This window comes from Bubalus kerabau, chromosome 10 (genome assembly GCF_029407905.1).
Source record: "Bubalus kerabau isolate K-KA32 ecotype Philippines breed swamp buffalo chromosome 10, PCC_UOA_SB_1v2, whole genome shotgun sequence".
Taxonomy (NCBI): Eukaryota; Metazoa; Chordata; class Mammalia; order Artiodactyla; family Bovidae; genus Bubalus; species Bubalus kerabau.
The window spans coordinates 71,365,094-71,388,829 of NC_073633.1; the positions used below are offsets into that span (position 1 = coordinate 71,365,094).

Sequence of the window (23,736 nt, forward strand, 5' to 3'; positions counted from 1 at the left end):
ACAATGAATTTGTTATACTACACCAGTGAGTTTAAGGGAAAAAAAAAAACAAAAACTATAACCAAGACATAACCTCAGGGACAGCTATATCCAAGGTGAACTGCAAAGAGCAGATAGGGAGGGAGACCTCTAGTCTCCTCGTCCACTTCAACTGTAGCCAGCCTGTGTTCTCTTGCTCCAAATCACGGGCTGCTGTGTATGATTCCATTTATAAAAAGGGCAGCATGGGGTAGAAGGAGGTAGATTCCCACTACTTAAAAAAAGAAAAAATTACCCTTGATAATCTTTAAGGTCTATGATCCCTCCTGGCTCTAAAATGTATTTGATTCTACCCAGTTCTAACAGAGAAAGAATTTTCTAATGTCCAAAGCTGCTCACCACAGTCAAAGAGAAGATGGGGCATCTGAATAATTTCTCTTGCTTTAAGAAGTTTCCATTTGTTATAGGAATTAAGTCACATGAAAAAAAGAAAGAGAAAAATAACAATTGGCCTGGAGGAGTAGGAAGTCAGTGAAGTTTTAAATATGAAACCAGGAAATGTTTTATTAAACAGCTAAGGCATTACTGGCTTAGACTAGAGAACAAGCCTGCTGTAAATCCCACTAACCTCACGAGTATTCCATTTATCTAAGAAAGCCACGGAAGCACATTCCAAGAGAGTTTCTTGCTGTACTCCGCTGACAGAGCAAAGAAACACAGGCTCTTCCCCACAAGTATTAATAATAAAAAAATAATACTCACTGTTTATCAAGCATTAAATGTGTGCCAGGAACTCTGTGATGCTCTTTGTGAGTATTCATCCACTTAACTCTCAGGGCAACCTCAAGGTAGGTATTCTCAGATACTTTACTCAGTGTTTCTGGAAAGAAAATCATGACTGAGAAACAGATATTGGTTAACTTGCCCAAGATTACCTATCTGGGTTAGCAGTGGATCTAGGATGCATCCCAGGGCTCTCTTACTCCAAGGCAGGAATTCTGAATCATGAGAGGTACTTGGACAAATTCCCTGGGTCTTCATAGTGAATGAAGTGGACGCCAGAGTGTGCCCCACCCAGCTCCTGCCTCATTCCCCTAGCTGCCAGGAGCATAGCTACTGATGGCTCACAGCAGAGTCTCCCCTTGGACGTCCCCTCTGCCAAAGGGATCTGCCCCACCAATGGTGACTTCTCCGCCTCAGGGATGCCTTAACCAGTAACCGATGCGTGCCAGGACAAGAAAGCCGGTCCTCAGTTTAGGATACCTGTGAAAGACCAGCCTCCTCCAGAGTTCCCAGATCCACCTCTCACTCTGTCCAATCCTGTCTTCCTCATCTCCCCACGAGACCAGTTCCCATTAAACCTCCCCTACACAAACCCCCATCTCAGGGTCTGAGTCCCAGGACTCCACTGAAGACACTGACATCTGCAGAAATCGGCTTCAGTCACTCATTCTACTCATTTAATAACCCGCAAACATTTATAGAGATCCAGGAATCTCAATAAATGTGTGAGATTCTTGCTGTTGAGTATTGACAGTTCATAACGTTTGTGCATTTTTTATTGAGTTGTCTTGTTTTAAAGTTTACAGGAGTTCTTTGACATTCTAAGTTCGTAGCAGTCATGTGCATTGCATGTCCATTCTTCCTGCGTGTGTCTTGTCTTTTAACTCTATGGTCTCTTTTGTTAGACAGAGGTCTTTATTTTTAGACTGTATGGATATATGGATCTTTCATGGGTCTACCATGCTTATACTGTGTCCTATCTATTAATAACAAAGTCTTCTTTACTGAAAATCAGAGAAATGCAATTTAAAGCAATGAGATCCAATCCACAAACTGTATTCACGAAATTTAAAGTCTAATGATCATAACTGCAAGCAGGACTGTGGAGAAGCAAGAACCCCCGATCCCACACACACACACACACCAGTGGGAAAGTATTAATAAATGGGTGCAATTGACAGGGCACTTTAGTAAGTAAAGATAGGCACATTGGTAACCCTGAAAGTCCACTTTTAGGTATAAACCCTAGAGAAACTCTCACACTTAGGTGTGAGGAGGTACATACAACAAGGCGTGTACTGTTTATAAGAGCAAAGGATCGGAAACAATATAAGTAAATGCCCATCAAAGGGAAACAGATCAATAAATTGTGGAATATTCATACAGTAGAATAACTTATAGTCAGTAAATGAAATAAATATTAATAAGGCTGTAAAACAATAGGTAGAGAAAAATAATAGCTAAATTATAACTTTTATATTAAGTTTACAAACCATAAAAGTAATATAATATAGTTTTGAATATATAAGTATGTAGTACAAACATACTCTTGCCTGGAAAATCCCATGGATGGAGGAGCCTGGTGGGCTGCAGTCCATGGGGTCACGAAGAGTCGGACACGACTGAGCAACTTCACTTTCACTTTTCACTTTCATGCATTGGAGAAGGAATTGGTAACGCACTCCAGTGTTCTTGCCTGGAGAATCCCAGGGGCGGGGGAGCCTGCTGGGCTGCCGTCTCTGGGGTCGCAGAGTCAGACACGACTGAAGCGACAGCAGCAGCAGCAAACATTTAGTTTTAGCAGCAGTACAAACATATGTATGGTAGTAATAAAGACTAACTTCACAATAGTGATTGTCTCTGATAGAGAAAGAGGAGAAGAAGACAGGTTTGGGGTACCTGGGAACCTTTACAATATCAGTGAAGTTTGATTTCTTAAATTAAAAAAAGTCTGAAACAAATATAGCATAATGTTGAGATCTGATAATGCTAAATAGTAGGTACATGCTGTTCATCATATTATTCTCAGTTCTTGTCTGTTCTGAAATATTATACAGTAAAAAATGCATTGATGGGCATCTAGGTTGCTTCCATGTTCTGGCTATTTTAAACAGTGCTGTGATGAACATTGGGGTACATGTGTCTCTTTCAATTCTGGTTTCCTTGGTGTGTATGCCCAGCAGTGGGATTTCTGGGTCATAAGGCAGTTCTATTTCCAGTTTTTTAAGGAATCTCCACACTGTCTTCCATAGTGGCCAGCAGACAAATGGATAAGAAAGCTGTGGTACATATACACAATGTAGTATTACTCAGCCATTAAAAAGAATACATTTGAATCAGTTCTAATGAGGTGGATGAAACTGGAGCCTATTATACAGAGTGAAGTAAGTCAGAAAGAAAAACACCAATACAGTATACTAACGCATATATATGGAATTTAGAAAGAAGGTAACGATAACCCTGTATGCGAGACAGCAAAAGAGACACAGATGTATAGAACAGTCTTTTGGACTCTGTGGGAGAGGGAGAGGGTGGGATGATTTGGGAGAATGGCATTGAAACATGTATATTATCATATAAGAAACTAATCGCCAGTCCAGGTTCGATGCAGGATACAGGATGCTTGGGGCTGGTGCACTGGGATGACCCAGAGGGATGGTATGGGGAGAGAGGTAGGAGGGGGGTTCAGGATGGGGAACACGTGTACATCCGTGGTGGATTCATGTTGATGTATGGCAAAACCAATACAATATTGTAATTAGCCTCCAATTAAAATAAATAAATTTAAATTAAAAAAAACCACACACACAAAAATAAATAAAGCAAAAAAAAGTATTGAGAAAAGAAAAAATATCTAATAGAATTGAGAATTTAAAATAGATTTCTTGATATTATTTTAGGAAGATGTTAATAGACTATAACAATCTGATAGGAGTGTGAGTAATAGTCACCCAGTTGTGTCCAACTCTTTGCAACCCCATGGACTGTAGCCTGCTGGGCTCCTTTGTCCATGGAATTCTCCAGGAAGAATACTGGAATGGGTTGCCATTTCCTTCTCCAACTTACTGGAGATAACAGGAATATATATTCAATAACTGGGTAGGGAATTCTTACTAAATTTTATCAACAAATGAAAGTTTTTAAAGCTCTTAAGCAGAGAAGTGATATGAGCGCAGCCGGGCCAGGAGGTGTAGGGTGGGTGGAACAGAGAGCAGGAGGAGGTGAGGAGCTGGAAAGCTCCTTCTGATGAGCAGCTATGAAATTCTAGGAATGTGCAGCAATGAGAGAGGAAGCGAACTAAAGGCTTTGCACAGTGGTGTTTCGCCTCGTGTTGAGAATTAATTAGCTAATTAATTTTGAATCAATTAAAGGAGGACAGTGGTCTTCCCAGGTGGCACTAGTGGTAAAGAACCCACCTGCCAATGCAGGAGACATAAGAGACACAGGTTCAATTCCTGGGTCTGGAGGGTCCCTTGGAGGAGAACAGGGCAACCTACTCTAGTATTCTTGCCTGGAGAATTTCATGAACAGAGGAACCTGGTGGGTTACTGCCCACAGGGTCACACAGAGTCAGACACGACTGAATGACTTAGCATGCACACAAAGTCGGACAGTAGAGGAGAGCAGGAAGTCAAAACTGGTTCTGGATACAACTGCCTGAATAATCACAGAATCTGGTGTGATTTGACCAAGCGGAGATCTCAAAAACTGGAGCTGATTATGGGAGATTGTGATTTTGATTCTGGTTCATTCTGCATTCAAGGTGCTGATGGGACCTCTGGGAAGAGAAATCACGATGACAACTGAAGGTGGGATCCTGGAGGTTAGAAGGATAGTTTGGGAAGTCAACTGTAGCAAGGGGAGACGTCATGTGAAAATGTTGTTAACAGACTTAAAAGAAGGTAAAGGAAGGAAAGAAACCTTGGGGAGCACCATGAAGGTTCTGAAGCTCCATCTTCCCTTTTGCCCTGCACAGTGGGCCTGCTCCTAACATCTCCCAGCCATGACAAAAAAAAATAAATGGAGGCCTCACTTATTCGCCTGCCCCTTTGTTGCCATCAGCAGCTCCATCCTGCACTGGGAGGGCCTGGGGTGCCTGTGTGGACACCACATCTCTCAGGTCCAAATTCTCTTCCAGCACATATATAAATTTAGTACCCCTCAGGAAGATGGTTGAGGAACAAGGCCCTCCGAGGCCTGGGGAGAAGTCCTCGGGTCATCTAAACAAGATCTCTTTGGTCCTGGGTACCCAGATTATGGAGGAGTAAGGCATGAGCTCTGGGTGGATACTCTTCCCAGGTTACATCCCCCATTGGTGAGGGGCAAAGCAGAGAAGGGTCTGAGCAGCATCCTCTAAAGCAGGGATTCTGGAACCGGCATCATATTGCCCAGGTCTCAGGGTATCACCCCATGGCTGATGCAGTGCCAAATTCAGAGGCTATTCTGGAGTAACATTTCCTATCATTTTCAACATTTCCATTCCTACCTGTGTGTGTTAGTCACTCAGTCATGTCCAACTCTTTGCGACCCCATGGACTGTATAGCCCACCAGGCTCCTCTGTCCATGCAATTCTCCAGGCAAGAATATTGGAGTAGGTTACCATTCCCTTCTCCAGGGAATCTTCCCAACCAGGGATTTAAACCAGATCTGCATTGCAGGTGGATTCTTTACGTCTGAGCCACCACATGGGGTGGAGCCCTGCTGGGAGAGTAGAAAAAGAGTAGAGGTTCCAGGGCACCAGTAACTCATTAACTCTCTCTGCTTTTCTATCAGCAAAGGAGAATGAATGTCTGTTGATCATTCACTCAACTACTATCTAGACTTGCAAAGCAAAGACAGTCACCTTCTCGTGGGGCCAGTGCCAGACCCAGGGTCAGCTGTCCCCAAGCATCCAGTCTTTCACAGGAAGTTTTAATCTATCCCAAATCAGCAACTTCTTGGACTTTGACACAAACCTGCAGCTTTCACAGCACAAGCTAAAGGGCTTAGCAACAGCCAGGTGAATATGAGCAACAAAAGCAACCACAGTACTTTGCTAATTAAAAACCTAAGAGGAGCCCTATTAAACAATAGTACTTATTATTGGTTGAATACTGTTTAGCCTGTAGCAAGAAAAATTACACCTTAAGCATAGAAAAATGTTTTCTACCCCATCACATCTTCCTAAAAGAATCAAACTACTAAACTCAAAAATATATGTAAAGAAATAAAAATATACTAACTTCTTTCCAAGAGTTATTTAGGGCTCAAGATACTAAAATTCCAATTTTTCTGTGCTGATGAAATGGAATACTTTCTCCTATCATCATTCAAGTTTATACTGCAATAGTAAGATACAGCATCTTACATTTTGAAACTATGAGAAATGTGTTGTCAAAGACTCTTTGATGCAGATTATTCCACAACATAAATCAGGGCTAGTTAAACACACAAGAAACAGAGATGGCAATTCAAGTAATTTTACAATTTGCTATACACAGTAGTAAGAAAAACAGGAAGTAGGTGTTTATTAGCAGTTCCAAATATACCAGCCAAAATACAACTCCCCATGGAGTCTGAGTTATTCAAAATATAGCAAAGAACAGAATTCCTAAGATTATAAAAGGGTAATTAATCACAAGCAGTGTTCACAGACCAGTGATTTGGAAACTACCTTCTTATTGAAGATCTGGATCAAGAACAAACTTCAAAGCAAAATTAATTGATCTCAGATTCCCTGCATCTGGTCAATAAACCCTCCCGAAAAATGTCACTTTAAGCCCACTCAAAAGTCTATCATTTTACTTAACAATTTTATATACAGTGCATTAAAGAGTCATTTTTCACTTAACTTGGTTAGCTTACCATTGCCTTCCCACATAAGCTATTTGCACTAAGAACACCACGTCTTACTGATACTCTGCAAGTATTGCATCAATGGTCAGCCATGTTGTTTAGGCTTGTTTCATAGGAACATGGGCTCATTATGAAGACAGATTCACAAACCAAGAGGACCTACTTGCTCAGACATCTAATGTGACCTTGTGGCTTTCAAAATCTTGTCTTTGAGTGAACTTTTAAAATACACGTACCAACCACTTCTGAATTTTGACAAATGACCTGTAATTTTAGTGGCAGTGATTCAAAAGCATATTTAAAATACACAAAACATATGCATTAATTTTTGAATAAGTTATGCAGGCATTTCAGTGCAAATTCTGACCTAATCTCTGGAAATAGGTGATTCTTAGGCCTTAGGAATATCTGGCAATAATGATTTTACTTCTGGGAGTGACCATGGACAAATCTAAACTCTTCTATGACTCCATTTCTCCTCTATAAATGAAGGAAGTTTGATGTTTGGCTCAGCTAAAACTCATTTGGATGAATAGGAAAGGCTTAAATACTTGTGAACCACCATTAGGTCTTTTGATGGAAGCCACTTTGAAAAGTGCAGAGTCGAAAAGTTGAACAATTTATCTTAGTCTTGGAAATGGAAGAGATTAATGAGGGAACCTATGTGTATACATATTTACATGGAATGGTCTACACACATCTTCTATGTCTATGTGTTCTGGTGAGTTTAGACTTAAAAAGAAGGAAGAAGAAGAGTTCTTTGAAAAAGCTCTTAGCAAGTGAGAAACTGGCAATAGGCTAATCAGAGACAAATTAGTTCTTGCGCTCCAGTCTGAATGAGACCACCATGCTCCTTCGTAATTTTGAAAGTCCAGCCTCATGGAAAGCCAGGCTACCATCCTGTTATCAGCTGGGTTTCACTGGCTTGGGGTTGGCCAGCTACAATCAGCATGAGAGAGGGAGAGAAAGGGAAGGGAAAAGAAACTTGTTTGTATAACTTTCTCCTCTGTTCAGTCAATGTGCTGTTTGTCAGGATTACTCTATGTTCACAAATAGTGTCTCCTCCTCCAGGGAAAACAGGATGGTAAACAGTTTCCCCTGTGACTAAGTTCTAGACAACAAAATATGATGGAAGCAAAGATTGCCATTCTTTGTCCTGGCTCTAAAACAGATCAATCAATTCTCTCTCTTTGCTTATCCCAAAAGAGAGCCTCAAGGCAAGCCTAGGGCACCAGAGGACCTAAAGGGATGGAAATGGATCCCAGAATCTGTGCTTGGAAGACAGTTCCATAGAAGCAACCCTTTGAGCATCAGTGGACTTTGGCTAAGCAAAAACAAATGTTTATTGTGTTAAGCCATGAGGTTTTGGGGTTTAGTTGTTATAGCATCAGGTAGCCTACCACATCTAATACAGACTAGTAAAGATAAACTCATTAAAATCACTTCCCTTTGGCCAATCAGCTCTGGACTCAGAGGCAGCTGGATAAGTTGGAAACGTGCCTCTCTTGTTCCCTCCCTTGTTTTTCTGGCAGGCCAGGCTTCCTGCTGACCAGCTCAACCGGTGGTGGCAGCCAGAGCCACAGCTTGAGCCTCCTCTTGGAACTTCTGAAATAAAGAAGGTCGCAGATGTTCTCTGCAGGTCACACCCTGGAAATTCTCTTTGTCCTGACTGGGGTAAAAAGTCCATTTTCTCTTATTCCCGGAGTGATATCAGGCCTGTGTTCTCCACCCTTCCCCACAATGTATAATTAAATATATCTGGGTCAGGTACTGTTGTTTACTGTGATCACTCTCGGAGCATGGCCTAGTTGGTACCTCTAGTGATAGCCACCTAGAAAGACTCGCACAAAACTATTTTAAGCTCTTTCCATTAATTTGGATGAATTAAGCACAAGCAGTAACCCTGAGAAGACATCTGAGCTAATGAGAGAACTCCAGATACCTACTCTGAAAAGTCAGCAGAAGGCCAGAGAGGATCCATAACAATGACAGAGTTAGAGGGTACACAGCAGCTTTGCCTAGACCTTCACAGCCTCTAGCATATGCTCTGTGATATAAACCAAAAGAGTTAATGACTATGGACCAAAAACAACTCTTTCAAAGTTGTTTTTCTCATTGACTTGTCTCCCCTAATAGGGTCCTCTCTGTTTTCATCTATGCTAGAGCTATAAACGAGCAGATTTGGGCTGCATCTGGCCCACAGATATGTTTGTTTGATCCTCTCAGTGTTTTAAAAATAGTGATAGCCACATTTTTCAAATGAGATTTTTTTTTTAATGAGATTTCACACAGAAGTCTAGATTTCTGGCTCCTCTTGAAGGAGGATTGAGCAATACTGGACCCATGTTCTCCTCACGGCAAGACTCCATGGGAACTAGGCTGCTGCTGCCAGAGAAGGGGGGCCATGCTACCCATTTGGCCCTCATGTGAACACCTCTCACCACTCTGGCCACTCTGCTTTTTGTGTACTTGTCCTGGAAGGCACTGGGCTAACTCCTTGTACCATATTTTTATTAATTTGTGCAACATACTTTTTTTTCATGACTGGCTATGCCTGGAGCACTGCCTGCAGATGCATCTGGAAGAATGGGGGCATGGGCAGGAAAGGACTTCTGTCATCATGGGTGGCCTCTTCCCTCCTTTCTGCTGCACATAGACCAAGGAAAGGGAGGCAAGCAGGAAGTCCCTCACCACTGACCCTGAGTGCCCAAGATGGCTAGGCTTAGTTTTACCAGTGGAAAGATTTCAACTCAGGAAGGCGTACTGAATGTTTGGCCTGAACGTGCCCTTGCAAAAAATGGGAGTGCCCTTCTATGCTTTCTCTGTGGCTGCCATAATCCCCAATTACCTCAGCAGGTGTTTGTGTCGGGAAAGAACTCCCCAAATGGGCAAACATCTGCAGCCTGACCCAAGACTTGGCTCTCCTACTCTTTCCCCATCTGTGTACATGCTTGCATGCTAAGTCACTACAGTCGTGTGTGATTCTTCGTGACTCTATGGACTGTAGCCCACCAGGCTCCTCTGTCCATGGGACTCTCCAGGCAAGAATACTGGAGTGGGTTACCATGCCCTCCTCCAGGGGATCTTCCCAACCAAGGGATCAAAACTGCATCTCTTGCATCTCCTGCATTGACAGGCAGGTTCTTTACTCACTGAGCCACCTGGGAAGCCCCAACAAATAGTATGTAACGGGGTGTCTAAAGGTGGTTGAGGGGATTGCTGGATCAGGGCTGACTTTCTGCTACTGATTAACACAGTCCCTGGACTTCTTTTTGGTTTGTTCTTGGTTTTTGCTTTATATTATTTTCTTCTCCTCCTCTTCCTTCTCTTCCTTTTCTCTTCTTCCTCCTTATTATTATTATTCATTCATATTTATTACTAATTCAGCTTCTGAATGTAGTATTTCAGAATGTGAGAGCTCTTATGTGGATTGATAATTATTTCAATGCTAAATATAGAAACACCAGAAAGGCAGGAATCGTGCCCACCTAAGCCTGGCCTGGTCCATAATACATGCCAAATAAGTATCTTTTATATAGATGAATGAAAAACATGAAGACCTAGTGGCATATTGTCATGAGAAGGTATACTCCTCTGTGGTCATGTATGGAAGTGAGAGTTGGACTGTGAAGAAAGCTGAGCACTGAAGAATTGATGCTTTTGAACTGTGGTGTTGGAGAAGACTCTTGAGAGTCCCTTGGGCTGCAAGGAGATCCAACCAGTCCATTCTGAAGGAGATCAGCCCTGGGTGTTCTTTGGAAGGAATGATGCTAAAGCTGAAACTCCAGTACTTTGGCCACCTCATGCGAAGAGTTGACTCATTGGAAAAGACTCTGATGCTGGGAGGGATTGGGGGCGGGAGGAGAAGAGGACGACAGAGGATGAGATGGCTGGATGGCATCACCGACTCGATGGACATGAGTCTCAGTGAACTCCAGGAGTTGGTGATGGACAGGGAGGCCTGGCGTGCTGCGATTCATGGGGTCGCAAAGAGTCAGACACGACTGAGCGACTGATCTGATCTGAGGGCGCTTCATTTTTTCACTAATTTTACCAGTCCTAGGATACTTTCACAAGGCTGGAAATTTATGGTCTCTGTTTGCCCCTACCATTACCAAATGTCAGTATAAACTCACCTAGAATCTACTGCTATATCTGAGCTTCAGCATTTACCATGAGACAGACAGAAATTACCTTGTGCAAGTGAGGACAGGCCCTCCCTCCCCACAACAATCTGGAAGGCCAAAATCCTTTTTCTGTTAATTTCATCCAAGAAAAGAAGAAATCTGCAGAAGACTGGTCTGTGTCTAAGCATAACTTACTCATTTGGAGGAAATCAAACAATGTCCTCTCTCCCCCCTTCTCACCTCAAACTATGTTTTTATTAAATATGAACCTCTAAAGAAATACTAGACTTCCCTGCCTTTATTTCAGTGGTTTACATAATGCCAGGCCAGAGGCAGGGAGGTGAACTAACTTGACCCTAGGCATCACATGACTGATGTAGCTTTGGTTCAATTGTTGTCTGAGAAGGATTGGGGGTTGGGTGTGACATAATTATATTAGCAAAAACAATGGCCATTTAGTTTATATAGAGTTTTTCTTCCTGTAATTTCAAAGCAAATTTCAGGCCTAATACTACTGACATCAAAAAGAAACAAGCCAAAGACTTGGCAACAGCAGCCCACAGGATAATTCACTCATCCATCCATTGAACAGACATCCACCAGTCCAGGGAGGTAGTGGTGGACAAGATGGTCACAACCCTCTGCTTCTCAGAGCTTCTCATTCTGTGTTCTTTCTGGTGATATTAACTTCCCTACACTGGGTTCAAATATTACAAGTTAGGTACACATGGAATAGCCACCTATGTTCTCCAGCATGTACAGTTTCCTCTTCAACAGGATTCATCAGAAGTCTGGGTCTCAACTCAATGATAAAATGGCTTTTTGGTCTTTAAAAAAAGTTAAAAAAAAAAATCTTCCAGAAGCAAATAGTCATTTATTCAGTAATACTTACAGGGGATGAGAGGGCCCCCCCAAGAAGTGGTTAAATATTTACGATGCCTTTTCTATCATAAGGCACCAAGCCAGGAACTGGAAGATTCACTTTCCTTAACCCTAAAGCCCACTGCGAGCGGGACCTTCCGGACCCACCCTCTGTCCAGTGTGATTACCTCACTTCCCTAGAATGTCTGCTCATTTTCTTTTCCCAGCATCCTTTCTATATGAGCACTTTCCAGCCAAGTCAATTAAAAAAAAAAAAAAAAACTCACTTCCCATCTTTGAATGAATCCTGAGAAACATCCAACGCTAATGTTAAACACAGTGGAGCAGCAACCGTTTCAAGGAGGGAAGACTGGGAAACAAGGAAGTAAGGGTTATCCATTAAGAGTAGATTCAGAAGTGGGAGGGACATGGCTACTGTGAGATGAAGCTCATTTACACAAACCAACATAAAAATCTGCTAAATGCATCTGGGAAGAAAATTAGATGTGAGAGGCAGAGGACATGGAAAACAATAAAGGAGGTCTGGGCGGGGGGAGGGAGTGCAGAGCAGTGGCATTTGGCATTTTCTGTTAGTTGTGAAGAGTATAAGAACATATAAATGTGTGACCCAAAGACACCAAGAGTTTGTTATCTTTAAGTTCAAGGGATCCTTCTACAAATTTTGCAGATTGTCTAAGGATTTATGCCTGTGCTCCACAGGGAACAAAAGTTTTAATACTGCTATATGAACAAATGAAATATCTGTTCAGTTTTTTCCTCCTTGTGTGGACACCTTCCCTACTCCCATCCCCACCCTTGCCCCAACACTCCATGTAGAAACATGGAATTTCTTTGGAATTCTGCAAACAACATCAAGAGCCTCACCACAGATCTGAGAGAAGCCTCCCCTCTGGTCTGTAAGTGGTCAGATAGAGTAAACTTGAAGGAGACAATAATCACTTTTCAGAGTTTCTCCAAGTTTTTAACCTAGTCTAGTATATTTGAAAAATAGGCAAAAGAAAAACCAATTCCAATAGCTCCAGAGATCCAAGTATTTTTCCTTCACACCTAATGATTTTTTTAACCCGTTTTACTCAAAGATGAATACTAACAATCACAAAAACCCATCACTTCCGTAAATACCAAAAATTCTTTTTCAGTCCCCAACCTTCATTGTGACATAACCTATATAAAAGGCAGGCAACCCAAAGACATTCCAGAGAAAATGTTAGCCCTGCACTTTTAATTATCTTCCGGTATTTCCTTTTTTCCTTAAAAGGCTTAAATAAACTCAATGGTGTTTAATTTTTCTAGTCATTCCCAAAATTATTGCTACAGCTTTTTTAAATTGGGTAACGATTTCTGTTCCCAGTTAACTAATATTCTTCTCTGTGTCATCCAAATTCAACAAGGAAAAAATAGTGTTGCTCTTAACAAAATCTTTTACAATGGATTGAATTTCATCTAAAAGCATGTAATTCTGCACAGCCAAAAGCAGTTTCTAATCTTTATATATAGAAACTTACAAGGCAAAGAATTCAAAGCCATCAGATTAAGTGAAAAATGTGAATGAAGAACTACAAACCCCTACTCAGCTGACACAAGAAAAGCTCTATAATGTTTCCTAAGTTAACCATTGCTGTGGGTGGGAAAGTTTGTGGAATATGCCTAATAAGTCTTGTAGGTCATTATTTACTGAAACACTACCCTGAATGGCTATTTCTTTTTAAATACTAATAACCTAGAAAGCTTGGCCTCATTCAGCAAGAGGGTCAGTACAGAGGCATCTGATTAGTGTCAAAAATGACTGCCTCTCTTTAGTAAAGGAATTTCCTAAAGGAAACATAACTCACAATGACAAATGTCGGCATTTTTAGAATTACAAACACTACCTACAACTTGAATTCAGGTTATGAACCCACTGGACAAAGTTCAGTGTTTGTTTAGTAGCTAGTGGGTGAGTCCCAGTTTAAAAAAATAGAAGACATATATATATAGAGAGAGAGAGACAGAGAAATGCAACCAAAGTCTCATACTCTGAAAGACTGACATAATAGTCACGATAAGACTGCTTTCCTAGCACAAACTGAAGTTCCCTACCAGTATATTTGTAACCAGGCTCTTTCAGTTAGTTCTCAAATTTGAAGAAAGCTGTTAGTAGAAATGTCTGCTAGGAAAATGTCTGATATTGGCAAATAAAAATTTCCAGCCCAATTCCTCATTTATTAAGCATGTGAAATCAATTGCTTGGCTGCTTTTGAGTGTCATCAAAGTGTCAGTGTCCATTCAAAAATGATAAACTTTCCATTAATATCATCATATGACTGGGTTGGGCTTGCTACTTAACATTTTCTGCTTAAACATAGACAAAAAATTTAAAAATTGCCCATCAACTACTAGATCTATGTTCATAATTATCTTATTAGTAGATTTTCATGACGGAGGAAGCTTTGAAATTCTACTCAAACATCTTTAGCATTATCTGAGTTCTGAAGCACTCTGACACCCCTAATTTTAGAGGTCTACAATGTACATATGTATATAACACATATAGTGTTTGTAGTCTAAATATATTCTCTGACACATGATTATTGAGTACTTCCTCTGAAACAGTGGATACACTGAGCTATTTGGTTCAAAAAGTTGTATGCTTTTTTCCTGGAAAGAAAATTTTTAAATGATCAGGAAATATGAAATATTATTTGAAAGTAAAATACTTAATAATGTCTTTTTTTATTAGGATTTGGCATTTTTGATTATTTAAGCCAAAAAACACCTATGTATGATATATTCTGTGCTCAGTATACTAGTTTTACTTTTTTTTTTTACATTTTTGTTCTTACTGTACAGCTTCAAAACTATTTTAATGTAATTTTCTAACTAGAAAGGAATTTGGAATCTGAAAGATGGCTTTAAATTTTTATGCCTACAGTAATACAAAGGGGAAATTTTTAATTCTTAAAACTCAAGAAACTACTGTAAATGAAACAAGAAACAGATATATACTGTACGTCAAACTTATTCTCACAGGTGTGCTTTCTTAATGTTAAAATACCCGTGTGAATTTTTAGTTTCCCATCATGTAATGGGAGACAATAAATTCTGAAGTTACCCCATTTGCCTTCAGCCCTAACCACAGAAGAAGTAACCTCTTGTCTATTTAGATTTTCTGAGTATACCCATGTCCTTCTGTGTGTCATACCAAAGCAAAGGTTTGTGTTGCGAGCCAGAGCTTATTGCAAGATCAAAGCTCTGGGCCACTCACAATAAAATAAGAGGGTAAAGCCCAAAGAATCAAAGAAACAAAGGAAACGTTTAGGAGATAAGGATCAGTCTCAGATATGACATTTCATCCAGATCAGATGCTGTGCAGAAGTTCAATTCAAAGTTCATAAGACAAAAATACAAAGAAATAAGCCTTAAGACTAGGTTGATTCTATTTATCTGCATGCCACTGATTTTCTTTCCATTTTTAAGAATCAGAGAATGTACTTTGCTGGGTAATTGAACTCATCTTTGAAAATCCTATGTGTATATAATGCTGTGTGGGGATAGGCAAGGTAATCTTTTCATTAAAGTGCCTCCAGCCTACGACTTGCAAATAGGTATGATATAGCACTCCTATAAAAGGTAAAAAGAGTTTAAAATACCATGCTCTGGAATTAATCTATTGAATTAAGACTAAATTAATGTATTGGATAATGCTAAATGAAGTCTTACAAAATGTTAAATATAATTTTTTAAGATGAACACAAAAATGACATAAGTACTTAAATAAAATTCAGACTTTGATGGGCAATAAAATCCAGGTAAATATGCTTTGGAAAGGCATTTCAAATATTGTATATTTTACAATTATGTAAATTGACTAAATGACTTACTGCATGTGTATAATTCCAAAGCATACGTCAGTTCTGTTACAGAAGTTCAAAGTATGTTTCTAGAATATGTAATTTTGATTATTTCAAATATTGGAATATATAATAATGATTATATGGGTATGCATAAGGGGACAACAGAGGATGAGATGGTTGAATGGCATCACCGACTCAATGGACATGAGTTCGAGCAAACTCTGGGAGATGGTGAAGAACAGGGAAGCCTGGTGTGCTGCAGTCCATGGGGTCACAGAGACTGACACAACTGAGTGACTGAACAACAGTACATTAAAATGTTCTGAGGCTCATGTGAACAACAAAAATTAGTCATTTCACAAGATTTGGAAAGATTTTTCTAAATTATTTCATTTTTTTCAAGATTTAATATAGGTTTAATAAACAGACTATTTCAGCTACCATCTCATACAATTAAACCAACTTGCAAAGTTCAAAATTTACACTTACATTATTTTGAATATATTTAAATAAGGTTAAGTTTCAAAATTAATTATTTAAAAATCTTGGACTTTAACAATAATGTTAATAATCAAATACAGTTTTTAGTATAGTATACAACCTCTCACAATCACAGGTATGTAAATTGCTATGTCTATACCAGTGCAGGATTTCCATGTATAATGAAGCTTTAAAAATTAATCAAAGATTCACATCTAAAATCAATATATATTGGTCCCCAAATGATAGGCATAAAATTATACATATTTCAGCTTAAATCTGTACATTCTTAGACATTTTTACACGCATTTTACAAATTTCTCTTTGTAGCTCTAACATTTTATCAAAGTAAAAACTTTTTTGTAAAAAGCTGATTTATCCCCTGAATCACCAACACGACCATGGTACTATTAATATCATATCTATTGTTTCCTCAGCATCCAGGTCCTGCTACATACACTGTCATGAGAGTTTTGCAATGGTAACTTCTAGTCCTTACCACAAATCTAAAAGAAGATCCCCTGGTGCGGGGCATGGCAACCCACTCCAGTATTCTCGCCTGGAGAATCCCATGGACAGAAGAACCTGGTGGGCTACAGACCACAGGGTCACAAAGAGTCGGACATGACTAAAGCGACTTAGCTCATACGCACACCAAGGATGGTAACATTGTACCCAGTCATCAGATGAAGTAAACTAAGACCCAGAGATGTTAGGGGATTTCTGAAAGTTACTTGTTGGTCACCGGCAGAGCTTTAGCCTCTCCCTACCAAAAGTAGACTCTCTTTTTCCATACTACTCTTTATAGAGTGTAACTCTATAAAAATATAGGAATTTCTCGCAAGATATTCTTGTTTCCTCTTCAACTGGTGATAATTTTTAAATAAAATAAAAAACAGAGCTATAGCAGAGACTGGCTGTAAAGATAAGGACCAATGTCAAATTTATGTCTAAAATTCTTAGTGTAACTATTTGCAGGGCTATTTTATATGTAATTAGGAGGTTAACCAAACTCTCAGGAAGCCCATAACTGTATTCAGATAACCTCTTACAAACTCTCACCAAGTAAAACATGCACATACAGAAAGTTGCCAAAATAGAAAAAAAAAAATTGAAAACCAAATAGAGTTCAAACACTTCATTTGATTAAAAGTTTTCTTAACTAACTGGGATGTTTCCTTCGATTTTCTCTCTGGATTCTACAGCTATATTATGAAATTACTTTTCAATTCCCCATACAGCGATTATTTAATCATGCCTTTACCAGCTGTGAACATAGCTTCTCTCCTGATAACAGTTTATTTTTAAAGGAAATTGTCTTCGAAGAAAATATTTTGATATTATGCAGCAAAATAAGGGTTCATTGGAAGAAACCAAAAAAGAAACCTCCTAAAATGAAAACAGAGATCACAGAAAGAATGAGGTCTGTTTGGTCTGTAGAGGAAAAAGGATAATGGTCACATAAAGATTAAACAGCACAAGCGACTCACGTGCAAGGAAACAATTGTCTTGTTCCACTAAGTGTTTTGGTGTCCTTTAGACATAAATATTCAGATTCTCCTCCTGCCTTTCGCTAGTTTAAGACAGCAAATGCTGACTTGAGTATGTTGGGTAGTGAAGTCAACTTCAGATCTTACACACTATTCAAAAATCTTCACTTTTAAGCATATTTAAAAAAAAAAAAAGGAGGGACCTTAACTTTGGAGGGACGTAGGACACAAAAGAGGTTAGGAATAGCAGCACCACCTCAGGCAGCAGAAGAAAGGTAGGGAGAGAAATAAGAGCTTCCTCCTCTTCTGTTGCTGTTCCAGTGAATTTCTTCAGACTCACTAGAACCATGGAATGAGTGGAAAGTCAGGAGAAGAAGGCATTAACCAAGAAAAGGATCGAACCCCAATGGCAGGAAGTAGATGTATGTGCTCAGTGGCTCAGTTGTGTCTGATTCTTTTGTGACCCGATGGACTGCAGCCTGCCAGGCTCCTCTGTCCATGTGATTTCCCAGGCAAGAATACTGGAGTGGGTTGCCATTTCCTACTCCAGGAGACCTTCCTGATCCAGGGATCAAACCCAAGTCTCCTGCATCTCCTGCACTGGCAGGCAGATTCTTTACCACTGAACCATCTGGGAAGTCTAGAAAATAAATAAGAAAGGAAATTTTTGCCATGGCTAAAAAAGTCTCTACCTCAGCACTGTCAACATTTTGGACGGGACAGGTGCTTGTTGCGGAGCTGCCCTGTGCATTGTTGGCTGTTACCGCACCCCTTGTCTCTCCCCACGAGATGTCATTAGCACCCCTACCCTCCACCACCCACTGCCACAGACCTAACAACTGCAACTGTATCCAGGCATTGTCAAACATCCCCTGGAGGAGGGAGTGGGCACAAATCACCCCAAATAAGAACTGCTGCTATAAGAGAAACCAGTGTGGACAGGTTCAGAACCAATCAGAAATCAGTTAATATCATTTCTGCAATATCCCAGCCCACATCAGCACACAGGCTCAGTCTCATTCAGTGTTCAATTAGACACCTACTTGGTTTCAGTTTCTGACTTGGATGCTAGGGATTTCGAGCTGGGAAAGACTGCATCCTCACCTTCAGAGATGTTACAATTTAGGAGAGCTGGAAGAGTGATCACATGAAACAGAAAAGGTCGGGGGTGGGGGGTGCACAGGCACTCATACATGGGGAATGATGTAATCAAGGAGGAAACTGAAAATAGTAAATGTTGAACCCAATAGATAGTGCCAAATACTCGTACACAGTCAGGGAGGCCCCCTGATAGAGCAAGCAGTAACCCTTTAATTGCTAAATTACCAGGCGGTCCTGGTGGTAGTAGTTAATTCTTTAACAACCTGCCTGTACTAGAGCACACATCCTGGAGATCCAGGTTATGATGAGCAGAAACAAAAGGAAAGTAGAAAAAATGGCTTGATGAGTAGAGATAAATACTTTGGTTGATCTCAAAGGGTAAGAGTTCACCTGTTGAATAAAAAGATGAAGGAAAAGAGATGGTACAGGCAGAACTATGGAGATTACTATTACCAGGGAATGCAGAGATAACTTCAAGAGATCTCACATGCCAGAGGTATGGATTGTAGAATGGAGAGGGCAGAGATGGGAATGGGAAGTAGATAAAGCATGAATGCCTTGAATGGGCTTCGTCCTACAGGCACTGGAAAACTGAACAGTTTTAAGTAAAGGAGTAGCAAGGTTATTATGGTAGAAGTTTGGCAAACAGATTAAAGAAGCAAGGATGAATTGAGTAAGAACGGAGGAAGAAGATCAATATGAAACTCTGAACTAAGCACAAAAAAAGATATTAGAAGGTGAAATCAACAGGAACAAGTATTCAGTCTGATGTTGGAAGAAGGAGGAGTCATTACAGAGAGAGAACAAGCCTTGTTAATAAATAATTCCTTACATATGTCCTCACCATGCTACTTCAGAAAGCTATGAATTTATAACTGCAAAATTTGGGACACATAGGAAAAACCATCGTCACATCTATATAAATAGCAAACCCAACACTTGAAGACTGTCATTATAAAACGTTTTATAAATGAAAATCTTTTGGAACACATTCTAAATTATATTAAGGAACCTAAGCACTTGGGAGACATTGGGACAGTTCCAATTTGAGCTTGTATTGAGTAGCCGGGCCAGATTTTGCTTTATCCTTTAGATTTAAATTCTCCTCTCCAGGGCCTCCCAGGTGGCACAGCGGTAAACAATCTACCTGCCAATAAAGGAGACATTGGAGACTCGGGTTCGATCCCTGGGTCAGGAAGATCCCCTGGAGTAGGAAATGGCAACCCACTCCAGTATTCTTGCTGGAAAATTCCAAGGACAGAGGACCCTGGCATGCTACAGTCTACGGGTCCCAAAGAGTAGGACATGACTAAGCACATACACACTCCAGGAGTAACAAGCTTCAAAGCAAGAGAGATTTTCTAGAGCCTATGTTACAACCAAATTTAACTAAAAAGAACTTTTCATCAAAGGAACTGAAGACAAGCAAGGCTTCTTCCATACACTTGAGTTAAACTCCCCTCCCCTTTGCTTTGCAAATATAAATAGCTTAAGACAGAAACAGCATATGGGAAACCTAGAAAACCATTTACACTCAGCAGATATGTCCAGCTGAATTACTGGAGTCCACCTCAGCAGAGGTTAAACATTAACAGGTGCAAGGAGAAATTTTTGTCAAAACACTGTTTCATATGACTTCATCTCACAAAGATATTCTATTTATATATTCTATTTTCCCTACAATGAAACAATTTCTTTTTCCTCCCTATTCATTTCAGCAGCTCTGTCTACTCTTTCTTCCCCATTCCATTCTCCACCCTCACCCCAACTGAAGAACACTCATCCCTTCCTCTTGCAGTATGCCACACTCTGGAGCAGCCTTGGGTTATTTTGCTTCCTGCTTGTAACGGTGATGTCATCATTTAACATCTTACTCTCGATCTGGCAAATACATATCCATATACACACACACCCATCACTCTTACCTTGCCCATGACAGGCATTGATAAGAAACTATAGCACTCTTTTTCTCTGATTCTAAATGCTGCCTCTGAATCTTTCTCAAGGCAACATTTCCAGGCAAGCACTGCAAATCTGTAGGGGTGGGCACGTGAAGTGGAAGCTAATCACCATCACTGTCTGTGGGATCCTCCTCACGTGCTCTCCATGTCTGCTGCAGACATAGTTCTACCATCACAGCTGCCCAAGCAGTAGAGGCTCAGAATAGATTAAGCAGGACTTAGAAAGAAACAGGGACTTCCCTGGTGGTCCAGTGGTCAAGACTCTGTGCTGCCAATGCAGGGGGCATGGGTTTGATCCCTGAACTAAGAAACTGAGATCCCACATGCCATGCAGTCAAAGGATTTTTTTTTCTAAATAATAATAAATAAAAAGAAACCTTGCCTAAAACTCATCTACAAATTCTTACCAAAGCAACTCCAAAATTTGCCAGGCACCTACATATACAAACTTTTGTTTTGCTTCCCCCTCTCCATCCTTCCCTCAGTAAGACAAGTTGTCACAAGTTCACAAGGCAGACCACTCTAAGAACCTACCGGATCTATGAGGTCCTGGATGTTTTCCTATCCTATGTCAACCTAGGCGGGGTCATTGCTTCATCCCAGAATCACTTTTTAAGAGACTAAATGTGCTTGTATCCATTTGTAAAGGAAATGCAAAAATAATAAAATTTAAAAATAAGAGGAAATGCAAACACCTGGTCTAGGCAGCTCTACACCACTGGGATCTTCTCCTGTTACCTCCTGGGGGCACAGTGCCTCTGGGCTGGCTTTCTGGGTCATGATAGGAGGTAGAGATGAAAATTGCGGGTAACTATTAGTTAAGTCCATTTCACCTGCCTTCACTAATTATAGTCCACCAAGCAGCACATGGTCTTAAATATAAGCTGCACCCCGTGAGTTGTTTTCCAGAAACTTGGCTTCCACTCTTGTCTAGTTGGAGCTGAGCTGGTTAAAACTGGATTGGAGCCCTGACCTTCCAACTGGGCATGCGCAAGTGTCCCACGAACTTTTGACATCAAAGGCTGAAAACTCCGCCAGATCGTGCTAAGTGCCACCAAGTTTTCAAGTACAGAAGCCTGTAGTGAGTTGTTGTTGTTCACCGAGTCGTGTCTGACTCTTTACAACCCCATGGACTGCAGCATACCAGGCCTCCCTGTCCTTCACCATCTCCCGAGTTCGCCCAAATTCATGTTCATTGCATCACTGATGCCTTCCAGCTGTTACACCTGTGCAGATTGACAATTACCACACCTTTCCCGAAGCTCCCTATGGCTCAGACCGCCCTATTGCTTTATTCCTTATCATATAGATACCACCCCCTTCTAGTCACTCACCTTCCAGAAGGCAGATCTGAATTCTGTTCTACCGTCTTCTTGATTGTCTGTAACTTAAAACTCTCTTTGCTGCAAACCTCACCTGGATGTCTTAACATTTTGGCTTGCTGTGCATCGGGAAAAGCGAACCTTGTTTAAAAGAAGCAGGAGTAGGGACTCGAATATTCCCACCCAGGATCTGGGTGCTGGTCCTTGGTAGATTCTGCTTCACCCAAGCTGCATGGGAGAGTAAGAAGAAAAAGAGGAAGAAATGAGGAAAGCGGGGAGAAAAGGAGATGGTAGGCAGAGTGGGAGGGAAGGCGAGAAAGAAGAGAGAAAAATGGGTGGGTGGGAGGAGAAGAAAAGGAAAGACATGAGCACAGTATACAGGTTTCCTCACCTAATCCTCATAACAATCATGGGAAACGGGCATAAATAAGGATTATTGTTGTTCCTTTCCCGCCCCCCCCACCCCCGCTCCCAGTGAAGAAAAAGGCCTAGAAAGTTTAAGGAACTTGCTCAAGATCTCATAGCTACGAAGCCACGAAGAAAGGATTTGAAGCCAGGTAGCCTGAGTTGGTAAATGGACAGGGAGGCCTGGTGCGCTGCGATTCATGGGGTCGCAAAGAGTCAGACACGACTGAGCGACTGAACTGAACTGAGTCTGACTCAAGAGCCTGCTATTCCAACAAGTAGTAAAAAGACAGTGTAGAGAAGACATTAGGTTGGTGCAAATGTATTAATAATAGTGGTTTTTGCATTTTTGAAATTTGCCATTTGACACCGGAATACATTCTTAAATAAGTATGGTTATGTTATACATCATTTTACTGTGCATTTGTCACCTTGTTTTTTGGCTAATGATTTATTACTTGCTATTTATTTTGTATGTATTTTAGGCTATGGAAATGGTGTTAGACAAAAAGAAAATCTGGGCAGTTTTCTTATTTGGATTCAAATGAGTCGTAAAGCAGCAGAGACAACTGGCAACATCAACAATGCATTTGGCCCAGGAACTGACAACGACGTCCAGTGCAGGGGTGGTTCAAGAAGTTTGGCAAAGGAGACAAGAGCCTTGAAGATAAGGAGTGCAGTAGCTCGCCTTGGAAAGTTGACAATGACCAACTAAAAATCATCATCAAAGTTGATTCTCTTAACAGTTACACAAGAATGTGCTGAAGAACACAACATTGACCATTCTACAGTCGTTCAGCATTTGAAGCAAATTGGAAAGGTGAAAAAGCTCGATAGGTGGGTGCCTCATGAGCTGACTAAAATTAAAAAAAAAAACTTTTGAAGTATCATCTTCTCTTATTCTACGAAACAACAACAAACCATTTCTCAATCGGATTGTGACACGTGACGAAATATGGATTTTATATGACAACCAGCAACAACCATCTCAGTGGTTGGACCTAGAAGAAGCCCCAAAGCACTTCCCAAAGCCAAACTTACACCAAAAAAGGGATCATGGTCACTGTGTGGTGGTCTGCTACTGGTCTGATTCACTACAGCTTTTTGAATTCCAGCAAAACCATTACATCTGAGAGGTATGCTCAGCAAATTGATGACACGCACCAAAAACTGCAATGCCTGCAGCTGGCAGTGGTCCACAGAAAGGGCCAAATTTTTCTCCACAACAAGGCCTGAGTGCATGTCCCACAACCAATGCTTTAAAACTTGGATGAATTGGGCTACCAAGTTTTGCCTCATCTGCCAGGCTCACCCGACTTAATGCCAATGAACTACCACTTCTTCAGGCATCTTGATGACTTTTTGCAGGGAAAACACTTCCACAACCAGCAGGAGGCAGAAAATCCTTCCCAAGAGTTCATGGAATCCCAAAGAACAGATTTTTACACTACAGAAATAAACTTATTTCCTGTTGGCAAAATGTGTTGATTGTAATGGTTCCCATTTTGATTAATAAAGATGAATTTGAGCCTAGTTA

At 40.6% G+C, this 23,736-nt stretch overlaps 1 long non-coding RNA gene across 1 annotated transcript; it reads left to right on the forward strand.

Moving 5' to 3' along the window:
* The first annotated feature begins 21,581 nt into the window (after positions 1–21,581).
* Positions 21,582–23,732, forward strand: LOC129621532 (uncharacterized). Its single transcript, XR_008699422.1, has 2 exons — positions 21,582–22,084; positions 22,685–23,732. It is a non-coding gene; the product is annotated as an uncharacterized LOC129621532 (long non-coding RNA).
* The last annotated feature ends 4 nt before the right edge of the window (positions 23,733–23,736 follow it).